Source organism: Alligator mississippiensis, chromosome 10, assembly GCF_030867095.1.
Source record: "Alligator mississippiensis isolate rAllMis1 chromosome 10, rAllMis1, whole genome shotgun sequence".
Lineage (NCBI taxonomy): Eukaryota > Metazoa > Chordata > Crocodylia > Alligatoridae > Alligator > Alligator mississippiensis.
Window position 1 is genome coordinate 70,919,267 of NC_081833.1, and position 12,528 is coordinate 70,931,794.

At 44.9% G+C, this 12,528-nt stretch overlaps 1 protein-coding gene across 2 annotated transcripts in view; it reads left to right on the top strand.

Moving 5' to 3' along the window:
• Positions 1–12,528, top strand: part of CDH13 (cadherin 13) — a 788,124-nt gene that overhangs the window by 28,919 nt on the left and 746,677 nt on the right. The gene's annotated exons all lie outside the window — the stretch shown is intronic.

Genomic DNA, 12,528 nt, shown 5'->3' on the forward strand with positions numbered 1-12,528 from the left:
TGGGATACCGTATCGAAGGCCTTCCTGAAGTCTAAGTATATGACATCCACCCCTCCTCCTGTGTCCAGGCATTTCATAACCTGGTCAGAAAGAGAAACTAGATTGGTCAGGCACGATCTGCCTGCCATAAACCCATGCTGATTTCCCCTCAGCATAATTTGTCCTGCCGGGCTCTCACAAATGTGAGCCTTGATAATTTTTTCAAAGACTTTACCAAGGATGGAGGTGAGACTGACAGGTCTATAGTTGCCCGGGTCCTCCTTCCTCCCCTTTTTGAAAATGGGGACCACGTTGGCCCTTTTCCAGCCCTCCAGGACTTGGCCCATGCGCCACGAGCTTTCAAATATTCCCTCCAGTGGCTCTGCAATGATGTCGGCCAGTGCCTTCAGTACCCTCGGATGGAGCCCATCCGGGCCTGCCGACTTAAAGGCATCCAGTTCTTCCAAATGACTCTGCACCATCTCAGGGTCTACGCATGGCAGTCTGGCGCCTTGCTGCTGCCTCTCTACAACCCCAGTGAGAGACTTGTCATGCCCCTCGCTTAGGAACACTGAGGCAAAGAACTGGTTGAGGAGTTCAGCCTTGTCCCCCCTGTCCATCACCAATTGTTTCTGCCCATTTAGCAGGGGTCCTATTCCTCCCTGGGCCTTCCTTTTACTCCCAATATATCTAAAAAAGCAATTTCTTGTTGTCTTTTACTTGGGTTGCCATCCTCAGCTCCATGGTAGCTTTGGCCCGTCTGACTGCCTCCCTACAAGCACGAGCAGAGGAGGTATATTCATCTTTGGTGATCTCTCCCTGTTTCCACTTTTTATGTGCTCCCCTTTTGGCCCTTAGGCTGCCCTGGATTTCTCTGGTCAGCCAGGGAAGCCTCCTGGCCCCTTTCCCTCTTTTGCCTCGCTCGGGGATTGTCTTGCTTTGTGCCCGAAGGATCGTTTCCTTAAGGCACAGCCACCCTTCTTGGGCTTCCATCTCTTCAAATCTCCTACTCTGCAGTGCGTCTTTGACTAATCGCCTGAGTTCATTGAAATCAGCTTTCCTAAAGTCTAGCACTTTCACCCTACTAGTTACCTTACCCACTCGCCGTCTTATGGTGAATTCTATTATTAGGTGAAATTCTATTATTAGGTGAGGCACTGGGGATTAGAGGTGGGGCACTGGGGATAAGCCCATTACTCAGTAGTGTAATGAAGGGAGGTGAGGATGAAGGAAGGGTGCCTGGGGCACCAGCCTGGGCAGTTATGAAAAATAGGAGCAGCTGTGCTGGCCAGGGTGCTTGGACATCACACCATGCTTCTGATTTCACCAGGAAACTTTTGGCGCAGGAACACGTTAGTGGATTGAGGAAGGGGAGGGGAAAGCACTGAGAAGAGGTTTCAGGGAACACGGAGCTGAGCACGCTCACGCTGCCAGGTGCTAGATGTGGTCCACAAGCCTGTAACGAGCGTCTGGGCCTCCCTTTTCTGTTCCCTGTCAGCTCTGCAATAGAAGCGGCAAAGGGCGGAAGCTGGGCTTGCTGTGCAGTACACAGCCCTGCAATGCCGTGTGCAGTCATGCGAAGAGCATTTCTCCTTTCCAGTGGCTTCATAGTTTATTTCAGCCAAAGAAATCAAAGCGGTTTTTTTGTAGGTCAATTTAATAAGCAGGGCTCCGCTGAACGCATGGCAGGTAATTGCTCCTACTGCTGCATGGAGCTGCAGTCTCTCAGGGTGGCAGGGTAGCCCTTTTATTGGTTGTTTTAGACTCTTTGAAGTACCGTCTTGCAAAGCACTTCCTCCCTTCTCACCAGATAGGTGTTATCACACCTAAACAATTTGCATCGGGTTGTTCATTTTAGAGCTGGAAAGACGAAATTGCTTATCCATAGGGAATACATCTACCCCTTTTCCGCAAGTTACCGGAGAAGGAGAACCATGGCATAATCGTGAAAACAAAGTAGATGATATGTTTTAAATAATCAATTTATCAGACAAGAAAAAACACTAGTGCAATGGGCACTGCTGAAGTGACTAAGTTGTTCCGGCCATATCTGCTTGGTTTTTAAGTGAAGATGATGACATTATAAGCATCAATATTGATAATATGTCTGGGGTCATAGCTTACATCATGGTTTTTTTTTTTAATAGTGGTGTTAAAATATGTGAAACAGGTTTTGGATTTGGCAGGTTTTGGCTCTTTTTTTACCCAGTAGGTTAAGGTGCTTTGTGCGCTACTTACTGTGTTCATATTGCAAGAATCTCCTAGATGTTGTTACAGAAAGTAATCCCTTGTGCTAAAATTTCTTATGCTATTTGACTTCAAATAAGAACAGTTTAATGTGCTAACATAAATTTATCGATGCTTATGTACAGCATTTCAGGACAGCGGGGAGGAAAAATACAGTTTTTCCATTTGAGAAATCCCAGTCATACTTTAAAGTCTGGACTGCAGCAGTGGGCTGAAATTTGGACTTTAGCCTTGCCGAAGGAGGAGGTTCAGTAGTTTTTGTTCAGTGGCTTGACCAAGTCAGGTTCAGTGGGTTTGTAAAGTTTTAGTTTGAGGTAGGACCTAGAGACTTCCAGAAGTATCCCATTACACTAGGTCCTGTACAACTATTTTAAAATGGTCCTTACTCCAGATACCATCCCATCTAAATACGGATGAGGACCAGCTCAATGTTTGGCCAGGAAAGAGGAGTGCTGCTAAGACGGCTGATCCCTTCTCCCTTTAGGGGGTGGGAGTTGGTCTGCATGGAGGAAGTCTCTGTATGCCCTGCAGAAGTGTGTCGGGGGGGGTCCTACCTGGTACAAATTCTGAATCTCTATTGTAATGGACAAGAAGTGTTCTGATTTTATTGCAATTAACTGGAGACTGATTATCTCAGCAATGATCCCTGTGACTGCAGCCCATTTCATCAGCCTGAGTGCAAAAGCAAATACCAACGGTTAGGGATATTGCTCAGGATAAGAAAAGAATTAAGAGGCTAACTGCTTTACCATGTTTGGCTACCACCTGAACTGTTTGAGGAGAGATGAAGCAAGTATAATGAACTGATTAACACATAATCATTGATGTAACTTTTATAACAACATTATATGCACTTGCTGGATCCCATAATTTATACTCCTTCAGTTCTCTGTGTGCTGTTCTTTCATGCCTTGCACGTGCTCTGCTACGGCTGATGTTGGAAGAGTAGCATAATTAAGGAGGGGCAAATGGGTAGCAGGTCCAGGCACTGCCTTTGAAGAAAAATAGCTATCACCCCAGCTGGTGGCTGGCTGTGCTACCATTGCCAACAGTCTGGCAGCTGGCGCTGGTCCCTGTGCCACCGCTGTCCAGGTGCAGAGCTGCCCTGTGATGCCTCTCTGTAGGAAAGGAATTTGTACCATCACAAAAATGTTTACTTAAAAAAAGGAATAGAGAAATGTATCTAAAATAACTTTTTTTTTTTTGTTGCTAATTACACACTTAGTATTTTCATAGACACGATCCACAAGTCTGCTTTATGATGTGGAAAGCATCTCCAGCTAATACATCACAGCGCAAGCCTGCTTTTTAATTCTGTGAGCAATCCACTCTCTTTGAAGTTAAATGCAGAGAGAAAATGGGGGAGACCATTAACAGCACCATATATGTGCAGGACCTTCCCATTTGCAATATGGCAGTGACTTCCCGAGACCGGTCCGCTACAGATCGTAGCTATGCACTTCCCTGTCTTAGTTAAATCTGGATTTGTGATTCAGGCATGGCAGTGGGCTTTGTAGGCAAGGAAAGGAGGAAAAAGCTGATGTGCCGTGACACGTGGGCAGCCCCAGGATTTTGTGAAAGGGGGTATGGGAGGGGTGACCAACAGTGTAGGGGTGGACGTGCTCCCAGCTCTCTCCCACTGGGACAGGCAGACCAGGCTGCAGGAGCAGCAGCCAGAGACTACTTTTGAGTCCCCGAATCAGGTAAGACTCCCTCTCTACCCACCAGCCCCCCATACCCTTCCTCTCTGTACTCAGTGCCATGTCTCTCCTCTCTTCTTCCCCACCTCTCCCCAACTCCCGCTGCTGTCCCTGCTGTTCCTGGCTACTGCAGGGGTAGGGGAGCTCCCGAGCTGCTCCTGCCCCTCTCTGGAAAAGCTGCCTATGGAGTCAGGCTCAGCCAGGGACAATGGGAGCAGAAGCAGCAGGCAGGTTTCCCCTTCCTGCCCTCTCCCTCTCAGGTCTTCCCTGCCATCCTGGGAGAGGTGTAGGGAGGGGGAACCAACCCACTGCCGCTGCTGTCCTTGGCTGAGCCTGGCATCCTCAGGAATACCTCAGTTTTATAGAGCCCTCTTCCATTAAGAGCTCGGAGAACTTGACAAAACTAACTTCCTTGACCCCATTTTATAGATGGGGAAAGCTAAAGTATGTTAAAAATATTCTGCGCTGGTGAGGCCACATCTGGAGTACCGTATCCAGTTTTAGGCCCCCACTACAGAAAGGATGTGGACAAGTTGGAAAGAGTCCAGCAGAAGGCAATGAAAATGGTGAGGGAGTTGGGGCACACGACTTATGAGGAGAGGCTGGGGAAGCTGGGCCTATTTAGTCTGGAGAAGAGAAGACTGAACCCTGCTTCAGGTATTTAAAGGCTGCTATTAAATCCCTGCTCAAAGGAGGATGGAGCTGGACTGTTCTCGGTGGTGGCAGAAGACAGGACAAGGAGCAATGGGCTCAAGTTGCAGCAAGGGAGGTTTAGGTTGGATATTAGGAAAAACTTTCTCACTAGGAGGGTGGTGAAGCACCGGAACAGGTTACCCAGAGAGGTGGTGGAAGCTCCATCCTTGGAGGTTTTTAAGGCCCAGCTCAACAAAGCTTTGGCTGGGATGATGTAGTTGGGGATGGTCCTACTTTGAGAAGGGGGCTGGACTACATGTGACCTCCTGAGGTCCTTTCCAACCCTAACTTCCTGTGATTCGGTGAAGCAGATCATTGAACATCACCCAGAAATCCAGTGGCTGGCCAGGAATGGGACCTCAGGGCTTGTCTGCAGCACCTCCATGCAGAGCTCTGTCCTGAAGCCTGCTCTACCCACTCACTCCCACTCTGCACTAACCAAATCCCCCATAATGCGGCTCTGTAGCCACCTCAAAGTGGCCCTGCATGTGTGCCAATAACACACACATGACAGGATGAAGGCTAGCTTGGAGTGGGTACTCAGCACTGGTCTGAAGGGTCATTTTTAGGAGCTGGTACATACAGAAGGGCAGCGAATAGGTAGGGACTGCTTCAGAGCACCGCTCTGAGGTGTGGCATGGAGACAGTGTAGACACGTCCTTTATGTCCTGCATACTGACCCAGCGTTCCAGGTCACATTTCCTCCCTTTTCCCTGATCTCAAATGCCAGCTTGCATCAGGCAGATTAAATTACTTTTTCAGTAGACTTCAAACCATGGCAGGAAAGAGGAAGGAAGGTTTGGCACTGTCAGAGCATGGTATACACAGGCCAAATGTTCATCTGGATAGAGCGCTGCTTGCTTGTCTGAATGTTCAGGAACAAGAAAGCAGAAGGAACAGGCGTACGGGCAGGGGATGCTGCAGTAAAAGTAGTCCTTAGCAAGGAGAAAAATAATCATCCAAGACTAACTGTGATTGTCAGGCTCTGCTCTGACGAGCAGTAATACATATTCTTCCCCACTGCCTCATGACGGCAGTGAGCCTGGGAGATGCGTTTCTCCATCCCAATTTTTTCCTTTGTTTCTTCATAGCATGAAGACTAGTAATTTGCTGCTGGCCTTTCCCACCTGGGGGACTTTGCCTCTCCCTTCCCTTTCACGTCTCCTCTATGCCAGCTCAGCTATGCTCATGAGGGAGTAGATGGAGAAAAGCTCCATCATTTTCCTACTCCTTTTGCATCCTATGTCACACCCACATTTTTCAATGCGGTAAAAAGCCGACCTGTCCTTTTGCACCTAGCTGCACGCTCTGCATAGTCTAGGTGAGAGTGCAAAGAAAGATATGACATTGTTTGAGGTTAACCCAAACCAGACTATAGTCCTGAGTGGGCACCCAGGGCAAGGTAGAAGCAGTGACTTGACGTGATCGTAAATGTGAACATGCGGTTACAGGTAGTGGCCACTTTTACTTTTTGCTCCCCCAACCTTGCCCACGTTGGCTCCAGAGGAAGTTGCCCCTAACACCCCAGCCTGACCCCCATTTACACCACCGTATGTATGTATATGTATGCACATGGGTGTAAGGGTAATTTGCACAGCTCTTTTGTTAAGATTGTGGCATCTAATTAGCAAACGTTGACAATCCACATATTTTGCAAATCTCCCTTCTCACACTAGGAAGACAGTGCAATTCATTCAGCCCTACTGAGGGTCTCCCCAGCAAAGACTTTAATAGCCTTTTTTTTTTTGGCAAACTGCTTATTTGACAATTTATCTCAATGGTTTCTTGGCATCCTTACTAGCAACTGTTCACATGCCAAATCAACTAATACCCACGCAAACTTGGCTTTTGACCTTGCTGCCACAAACTCGCTATCTATAAATGATTGATTGAATGCCTGGTACCAGGTGTGAAAGTGTCTGCATGCATGCAACAGTAAATCCACGGCAGGGAAGCTAGCATAATTTTGCTTGTCACGGACAGAAAAGTGAAGGAGCACTGCAGCAAGGGAGAATAAATTACTGCTCTCGGTTTTCTTTCCCTTATGAAATGGAGCAAGACATCTCTGCTATACAATCCACAATCCAGAACCAGAAAGCTGCATCGTGGTAGTGCGGGGTGCATTCCCCATTCTTCACTGTCTTACTGCGTGCATCTGTGACTGAAGTCATGCCCGTGAATATTTCTTATTTGCATTTTTTCAGAAAATTGGTTTCTTGGTGGACAAAAGGGTTGGATCAGGGTTACAAAGAACTGGATTCTATTCCTGGCTTTGCCACGAGCTTGTGGCCCATCTAGGGCAAGTCCTGTGGACCTCCCCGTGTTCTGGTTTTCCCATCTGTAAAATGGGGATAATGATACTGACTTTTTTTATGAAGCACTTGAAGGTTCAGTGATGGAAAGCACAGTAAAGGCGAAGTGCTGTTATTAAAACAGATGTGCAGAATTAATACCACCCTCCAAAATGTTACTGTTACAGGTACCACATTGAATAGTACTATGCCTATATGAAAGGTGGTTAATTATTCTATTATTTATACCCCTTTGCTGTAAAAGATGCTACAAATCACAAAACCAGTAACAATCCTGCTGTGAAAATGCTGACTACTGAATACAGAATTGCAACAAAACCACTTTACTATTTTCCTGTAGTCAAAAAAAATGAGTGAAAACTAAAAGCTGATGTTTTCTGAGAGGTGCTTTGAGTCTAATGAGGGGTCTAAAAAGGCTGAGAAATGCTGAGCTAAGCAAAATGATGGCTTTTAGACTCCGGCATGCTATAGACCTGGGAACTATTGCCTTTTCCCAGATATCTTCAATCTGCTTCTCCTGGGTAAATCCAGGCAAGTTTTGTTTCCAGAGAAATACAGATTCATATTGTCCATGTTGTTGGCTTCTTACCTGCAGGGGAGCCTGTGAATAATTAATCTAAGCCCTGGGTCTGAAGAGTGCGAGCAGGAGGAGTTTGACACCTGTCAGGATCCATCCCTTTTGCTGGCATTCCTAGTTCGATTTTGTAAAGCGTCCTTTGTGGGGATGGCATTGTAATGATCCTTTATCCTCCTTTCCCACATTGTCTCTTCTCATGAGACTGATTGATCCTCTCTTTCATTTTCCTAGTGGTTTTCATCTTTGAAAGCTATTTTATAAATCCAAGAGAATTATTTTAATGAGAGAAAGGGACTGAAGGATGGATGAAGATCACTAGCCACCTCGCTGATGACTAACATGACTGCAGAAAGCCTTGACAGAAGCTTTCTTTGATCTAGAGTTATCTGAGAAATTGTCCTTTTTTTCTTCAATGCCAGGCACGTTAGTTTGAATTGTGTGTCCATTAGCTCTTCCTGGTTTGAACAGTTTGTTCTTATTCCATTATCTAATATTGCTCTTTTAATAACTTCCTCTTCATGCTTTGTAAAAACCATGGTTCATTTCTTCCAGACCCACATAGATCACATCCATCCAGGCTGGAAAAAAAAAATTTGGCCTGTTGTCAGCCTTTGTTAACTTTCAAGCCTTCCCATGTGAACCAGATTAAGTTTTAAAATGAGCTCAGATGTCAACGATAGCATTCTTGATATAATTTTCGCATGTTCTTAAGTCTTTTCAACATTTCCCTGAGACACCACGCACATTTTGAGTCTGCCATCTTATAGCTCAGAGATGACCAAACTGCAATAGTTATTCCACAAGTGGCATGGGCAGCCTGTGTGCAGGGCACGTGGCAGATTGGGAAGGCAACATAAGTGCAGCTAAGGCAGGAAGCAGAAAATGGAGCAGCAGATCAGGTGAAAAATCTTTGAAAGAGGAAGGGGCTCAAAGTGGCACTTGGGGCATGGGACTAATTTGTGGCACACCTGCCAAAAAGCTTATTTTCCACTGTTATAGCCGCCCATAAAGGGCATAGGAAGACTCCCATTGGCTTCAGCAGGCTGCAGATCAGGTCCCAGGTATGCAGTGCTCCTCAAGGTCTAAGACAAGCAGCTTTGCTATTCCATCTCTGTAGGAGGAAACAATGGGGGTTTAAATGGTAGTTTGACAGCTTTTTATAGATTTTTCTTAACTTAGCACTGACAAAATAATATCCTACCAAGCTCTCGGAGCCCGAGCATTTATAATTGTTAAGCAAAGGAACAGAATGTAATAACCAAAGTGTGTACCTGTTAAATTGTTATTGGTTTAGTGCTGCTAGGAATTAAAATGTGGAGTCTGCAGGGGGAAAGGCTTTAAAATTAGCCACACAGGGCAAATCACAACTTCACAGTCTTTGCTAAGAGAAGGGTGATGCCAGGCTATATCTAGCCAGGAGCAGGGTAGGGAAGCAATTTGTGACTAGGAAGCTCAATCTGTGCCCTCCCCCGCTTGATGCTCCCTTGCTTTGTAGAGAAAAGGTTGTGAATTATATTACACCATCCTTTCCCATAAAATAGCTTCTTTCTCCGGTGAACTCAGCTGACTTTTCTGGGGCAAAGCCAGGGCTTTCCCCATTTCCTTACCTCATGACTTGCAGGAGGGAGCATTGCATCAGCTGATATTGGACAAGCAGAGTCTGAACAAGAGCATGAATTTGAGGCTTTAGAGCTGTCACAATCTGACCCACATTAATTTATTGCAATATATTGAATGTACTAACCAGGAAGTGAGTGCGAAAAAGAACCAAGAACGTGTGTTACGGAGCATTGAGTTAGAGGGGGAGATTAAATAATGATCTGAACTTCCATAAGGACGAATTTCTACAAGAGAGAGAGTTTTTGTAGTTGAGTGTATTTTTTTTTTTTCCTGCACCAAAACCTCCAAAGATTATTGAATGTGGCTTCAAATGATTATGCCCAAACCCTAATAATAATAATAATACAAAAAAAAATCAGATATATGCACTTACATGTAGCATCATGCTCCAGCTTATTCTTGCCAGCCATCCATCAATGTGAGGATGACAATCTAGTAGATAAGGAAGTCATCAGTGAATCCAGGGATAACTGAAGAGGCCAGTCCGAGATCTGCATGTTCTAGAAGGAAGGAGCAGATCCTGGTGACATTGGGTCACAGCTCTAACCCTTTGTCTCTCTCACCTCTTCACCTACATAGTGAGCCAAGTTTGCTCAAAAAGGTCAATGCCTTGTTGTACTTCACAGAATCACTGGGGATGATTCAGTGCTCGAACCTCCCAGGTATTGATGCTAATATTGCATGTCTTCAGATGACATGTGCTGTCCAACAGGACTGGTGCCATATAAACATGGTTTCAATGCTGGTAGTATTTTCTTGAGCCAAAGCACTGTCATTTGTTCTTTTGGCCTTCCAGTTGATATGGAGAATTTTTCAAAGACGTTGGTGGTGGTAACATTACCAAGGCTTTCAGGTGTTTCTAATATGTTGTCCAGGTTTCACACCCCTACAACAGGGTAGGGAGGACAACAGCCTGGTAGATGATAAAGCTGACCTGGGTCCTGAGGTCATGATCATCAAAGACATGATTTCTGAGATGTCCAAATGCAGCACAGCCAATTTCATGATGCTTTGAGCTACTGTAAGGGAGATTAATGCAGAGTAAACCAGGTGGCATCCGTTCGTCAGAGCACCCCAAGAGAAGACAAGGTCCAAACGGTCACAAACTCCTCCAAGACCGTTTCAGGCTGGACATAAGGAAGAACTTCTTTACTGTCTGAGCCCCCAAGGCCTGGAACATACTGCTGCCAGAGGTGGTGCAAGCACCTACTCTGGGCTCCTTTAAGAGACATTTGGACGTTTATCTTGCTGGGATCCTTTGACGCCAGCTGACTTCCTGCCCCTGGGGCAGAGGGCTGGACTCGATGATCTTCCGAGGGCCTTTCCAGCCCTAATATCTATGAATTTTACAGGCCTGAATGATTCATGGTTTCTATGATTTCTTCTTTAAAAAAAAAAATATATATATATATATTTAGTATGAAGCTCCTTATATATTTGTAAGAGGGTCTGTTCCATCTCTGACCACATTGAGACACCTTCTAAATGTTTTACTAGCGGCAGATTAATTTTCTATGCAGCATATCTAAAGGCAATGGTCAGAATGTGTTTGGGAGAATCAAATGGCTGTATGGAAATATGTGAAACTTGCTAAAGGATTATATGATGAATAATTTAATAGCTAAATATAAGCCAACTAAAGAAATAACTTAACAACGAGAATCCCTTACCAAACAGGGCATCTGAGATTTTTACAAACAGAGAAACAAATGTGTTTAGGGTTGCACAAGCATACATAAGAGAGGCAGCTGGGGAATTTTGGGTCTGCAATTAAAAAAAAAAAATCATAGACTTGTTAGATCTATTCTAATTAGGTAAATTAAGTGCCTAGGGGATATTGGACCAGATTCTCACCTGGCATAAATCTGTGTCGCTCCACTGAAGTTAGTGGAACTGCGTTATCTTACACCCACTAAGGGTCTGACCTGCTAGGTTAAAATATCAGATTTTCCTCTCTTTTTAATTAGTAAAGCTGTTCACCCTTCTTTCCCTTAAGAATAAAATAATATTTCTGAAGAGCCAGTGGAAGCAGATAGCCAATTCAAAAAATTCAGTGTGAAGAAATGAGTTCTCAAGTGACTATTTTTTGTCTGCTTAACTGGTCACAGTAGTATAAACTAGGTATTTTGGACTGGAGCATCAGCAATACCCTGTCATACAACATAGTGGAAAGGCTTCATTTTTCTTTTTTTCTTTCCCCCCCCACTACCTAATGTCCATTTACTTTCAGAAAGGCTTTTCTGGGTGCATCTGCCATATTTCTACCTTTTAAAAAATCTCTTGGTTCCATTCCTTCCTTCCCACACACAGCGAGTTGGCAATATCTGCAGCACATGGATACAGATGAGGATAAATGTCCAACTTTTAAACTTTCACTTTAATTAAATGTTACATTATTTCCTAAAGTGTGAGCTCAGTGACCCAGCAACTAGAAATGGAAGAGCTCTACAATATATGGTAAAAATAAGCTAGTGATTTGAAGGTGTTTACTAGGCGAGCAATATGGACCTAATTATTTTGCACCTGTTCTATAAATACCATTTATGTAATTGATTGATATATCCAGTAAAAGTGGGGTGGTGCAATAGCTTCATCTAGATGTTTAACAATACAGTATACTCTAGCATCTTGTATCTAAAAGATCACATGTATTAGTATTGTTATTACATTAAGTCTTACAGAACCTTGGCATGATTAAGTACCGTGATTATTTCACAGTGGTGACCGAGGCACTGATGGCCAAATTCTGTTCTCACTTATACACATGTATTATAGGGCTGTGCGAAGCAGGCAGTATTTGATTCAGATTTGGCCCGATTCGGGGGACAGTGATTTGATTTGCTGATTCAGACCACTGTCCGGATTCGATTCACCCGAATCTGAAGATTCGATTCTGATTCAGAGAATCAGTAATTCGGCCATAGACACAGCTTCATATGTTTTTTCTACATACTTCAAGGTACCAGGTGTGACTCATGAATGCTGAGATGGTGGGGTGGATGGAGCATCCCTCAGGAGCACAGGGCCCCCCCACATGCTCGGCAGCAGACCCAGAAGTGGACCGGAAGTACTTCCAGTCCACTTCCGGGTCTGCTGCCGAGCACATGGCCCCCCACTGCTCCCCAGCTCAGCATTCTGGTCCACTTCCAGGTCTGCCATGAGTGAGCGGGGGACTCCCCAGTGCTCCCGTGGGATGCTCCATCCGCCCCACCATCTCAGCATTCACAAGCCATGCCTGGTACCTCGAGGGATGTAGAAAAAACATAAAGCTGTGCCTATGGCCGAATCATCGAATTCTCTCCAAATCAATTTGGAGACTTCCAATTCAATTTGGAGAGATTAATGGGTCTTCTGATTTGATTTGGATTCAGAGATTTGGCGGCTGAATCAAATCAGTGAT